Raw genomic sequence first — 4,566 nt, forward strand, 5'->3', positions numbered from 1 at the left:
TGACAGAGCATTTCTTAGATGAAATATGGGTCTATTCAAGAACAAGATGTGCTGAGACAGATGTGGGGTCCCAGGGCCAGGTCCGATTTTATACAGTGTCACAAGCTTAGTCTCTTAATGCCTCTTTAATGCTGTATAGGGTTGTCACCACTCCACTGGCCATACTGGACACAAATGCATCTGTGGCCTGATTTCCCTGTAGGCACAGAACCTCCTCATCTAGGATCTTGTTCCCCAGCTGTGGAGAAAAATCTCATATGCCATCCTGTATTTTCCAGTCTCTGGCAAATAATTTCATATATATTGATTTCACAGAGGAAGGGGGAGAGAGAGAGAGAGAGAGAATCAATGATGAGAGAGAATCATTAATTGGCTGTCTCCTTCATGCCCCCTGCTGGGGATCGAGCCTGAAACCCGGGCATATGCCCTGACCAGGAATCGAACTGTGACCTCCTGCTTCATAGGTCGACACTCAAGCACTGAGCCACGCCGGCCAGGCTCTGGCAAATGATTTCTTATGAACATGGTAATTAGGCATCAATCACAGAACATATACATTGCAAGGATATATATACTAACAACATTTTTCTAGCACGAAGGCAGAAATGTCAGCCACAATTGTTAGTGCTGTGTTGACTGCTTTGCAAAAGAATCCATCACTTTAGGGGATCGATGTAGAAGACATATTTCCAAATGCTGCAGGAAGAACAGCCTCCAGGAGCTCAGCCTGGGAGCAAAACCAGCCTGGCCCACAGGCAGCTGGTGGCCCTGCTCAGGCTGGCCCGGCCTTAAGCTTCTCTTCTTTGTATGTGTGTGTGTTCTTTTCTTTTTCTGGCATCAGAGTTTTCTAGCTTCTGAACTCTGTGAAGGAGGAGCTCATTCTGTGTTTGAGAGAAACTAACATGAAATCAAGACATGAGTTTGAACGTATGCCCGGGAATAAACATGTGAAAAGATAAACATGTTTCGATCTGGGAATAGATCCTCTTTTCACAAGTCTGTGAAGTTGACAAAAATAAAGCAATAGAAGAAGCAGAAAATATGAGAGTGGAAATCCAGAAAATGGGGCTCAATTGAAAACGCTCCATATGCCAAAAGTTGCAGTTTGGGAGATGCTCTGAGACTGTTTTACTTCCCCTGTTCTATTTCTGAAAATGAGTGTCCTCCTTTTTTTTGGGGGGGGGGGGAGGGGGCATCAGAGAAGACATTACATCCAGGAAGTATAACTTTGTTATTAATTTTTTTTTACTAACCATAAGTTTATTCTCACTTATATAAACTAGCCAAAACTAAGAGATGATAGTTTAAATTCTGAATTTATAACTCCATTTATTATAAATTTAAAAAACATGAACAAATAAATTAAAAAACTTGTTGTGATATTAAATGTTACTTTTATATTTACTGCATCAAACATAATGACCTTTTTTTTTTTAGTGCAATAAGTGATTGATTTTCTTCAGGTTGTATTCATATGCAATAACTGTTTATGATCCTAAACTAATAAAGCATTTCCAATGTGAAAAGTGCATTGAAACATTATAAATATGGGCAGAATCCAACTTAATATTAGGTTTTGAGAGTTTGTAACTTAGCTGGTTTAAACTTAGAAAATGTTCCTGATAGAAAGAGTGATATCAGGCATGGACGGGTGGTTAGGCCAGTCTATGAAATTCTACCTAGCTCATATTTTATGGTACCAATAGGAATACAGATATTAACTACCAATTATAGCATTTTTAAGAGGAAAGCCTGTCCTGAGTTTTGACTTGCCTCCCAAGATTATTCTTTCTCTAGTAGTTCAAAGAGAAGGGTCCAGGCCCTAGGCTTCTGGCAGATGGGGGTGGAGTGTGGGTATCTCAAACAGGGGCCCCTGGAGCTTTTAGGGGAGTAGTATGCCAGAGATTCTAGGTTTGGACATCTTGCAAATAGAGTCCTTCCCATGAGCTTGTAAAGAGCTGGGGAAGATTGAGGCAGGAGTGCGAGGGTAGCTGGCCTGGGGGCTGCAGGTGGGGGCAGATATTCAAGGGAGTCTGTTTCCTTTGGTATAGCAGCAACTGACTAGATTACTGAGGAAATAATTTGACCTCCTCAAATTACTATTTCTGGAAATTTTATTTTAATGAAGAGTGAAATATTCAGTATCTGAACATTAGGCCACAGCTCATTGTAATGTGCTTGCTAAAAACCAAACAAACTCAAGGGTGCTATGCCATCTTGCTAGAGCAAATTGGAGCAGAATTGGGACTATTATTTGGGGACTTTGGGCTGTAGAGATAACCAGCTTAGGCAACTCAGGATAGGAGATTTGGTGTATCAGAATTATTAAAGCTGTATAACTTTATCCTGAAACAAAAGATATGCTTATCTGAAAAACCGTTTTTGATGTGGTTTTAATCTATGACAGAAACAAGAGTTTCAGGTATGTAGTTCTGATAAATAGTACTTAATCTACTAAGGCTTTAAAAGGGAATTTAGAGTCCAACATGCTGTTGCCCCAGGTTTCCTGTTGTCAAGGTAACCAGAGCTTCTTTTCTTGGTAACTTGAACCTGCCAAAGCAACATCTTTAGCTAGTCAGCCACCTGACACTGAGTTGTACAGTTTTTATTTTTTGAGGTGCGTATCCTAAAAAAAAAAAAAAAAAAGTCCAGTTTTTTTCTCTCCTTCTCTGCCCTTCAGTCTTTTGAGTTTTAGAGAAAAAGACTCCATACTCACTTTCATGAAGTTGCAAAGCTGGATTATATCTTTAAGCTCTTAGTAAAAAGTACAACTATTTCAACATTTGCCTAGGCTGTGTGGCAAGTGCCAAGCCACACAATTACCCTTTTCCCTGAAATGACTTTCTGGAAGATGTGGGAATACTTGTTGGCTTTCTCCCAACTGTGGTTAAGGTTGACATAATGCAAGGCCAGGCCACATGATCTTATCCCTCAGAGTTGAGACTCAGTTTTTTTTTTTTTCTTTTAAACAAGAATGTCCATAGCAGCTTTACTTATCTAACTATATAAAAGGCTAATATGCTAAGTGTCTGGGCAATGACATCATGTAGCAACGCCCAGCTTCCTCTCCCTAGTGACTAACCTCCTTGTAGTTTCTTCAGCCCAGGAACATGACTTGCTTATAGCCAGGTGCAAACATTTCCCACTTTAACCAAATGTCTGTGAAGCATTTTCCCATGCCTCATCTCATTTGATCCTCACAGACATCCTGGAGTAGGTAGATAGGGAACTTGGTAATCCTATTTTCTTTTCATTAGCCTCTCTCTCTCATTGATGTTTCTATCTCTCTCTACCTCCCCCTTCTCTCTGAAATCAATAAAAATATATTTTAAAAATTGTGACTCAAGATTTAGATTAGGGAAGAGTGGGAAGGGGTGGGATAGAAGATTACTCATTTTTTAAATAATTTTTTTAGATAAGAGTTAAAAATAAATCACATCCTCATCAAAACACTTTTTCTCCCAAATTATTTTCTTCAAGTTAAAAAATATATTTGGAAACTGGGAATAGACATTTCTTTCTCTTTGTATTTCTGCTGTAATGCCCTTACACTGAGGAGGGTGAGTGTAGAATGTGCTCATTGCTCAGATGGGGGACAAAATGAGAAAGGGTTACAGGTTGATATTTGCACACATTCTACCACATGGGGACAGAATGGTGGCCCCTACCTCACACAGTTGCTGTACATATTTAAAGAGATAATGTGTATGAAGTGCATGGCTTGGTTACTGGCACGTTGGGAAGATCCAATGCAAATTGTTTGTTAAAAGTAATGTTAATAAGATAAGTCATCCAGGAAAGACTACCTAGGAAGAGGCTAGATTATGCTTGGTTCTGTAGGTTGACATGGTTATGTCCAGAGGACTGGACATCTTGAATGAATGTCTACAGTGATTTTAGTCTCACTTACTAGACAACTCCCACTCCTGGAACAGGGGCGGCTGTAACAGATTCTAACTGGAGACTCAGCAGAGTGTGGCAATCAGCTTTCTTAGTAGGTCCCCTGGTCACTCATTCTGTCAAGTGTGCCTGGTGGAGGAAGCAAAGGTCAAAGGATTCCGAGGGCCTCATAAGATTAGAAATGCGAAAACCCTGCCATGAAAAGAAGCCTGTGGGATTTCCCAAGGCTGCGACATGCTCGGGGTTTTCTGTTGCTTTTTTCTTTCTGCTCCTCCCTCCCCTTGCCCTTGCTAACATTCCATATGTCACTCTGCCTGAGACTTGATTTACAGCTCCCTGAGATTGAGGTATTTGGGCAAACTAGCTCTTTCTCCAGTCCTGACTTGAAAACAACAGCCAATTCTTTTGGCCATTTGATCTGTTGAAATGATTTAAGTACTTTGTAAATATAAACTACCTACACAATTATTAGTACAATGCCTCTTTCCACCATTCACCAAGTAAGTTGTATACCCACCTCCTAGTCCTGACTAAACAACAGCCAATTCTTTTGGCCATTTGATCTGTTGAAATGATTTAAGCACTTTGTAAATATAAACTACCTACACAATTATTAGTAGTATGCCTCTTTCCACCATTCACCAAGTAAGTTGTATACCCACCTCC

This window comes from Myotis brandtii, unplaced genomic scaffold (assembly GCF_000412655.1).
Source record: "Myotis brandtii unplaced genomic scaffold, ASM41265v1 scaffold215, whole genome shotgun sequence".
In the NCBI taxonomy this organism is placed as follows: Eukaryota; Metazoa; Chordata; class Mammalia; order Chiroptera; family Vespertilionidae; genus Myotis; species Myotis brandtii.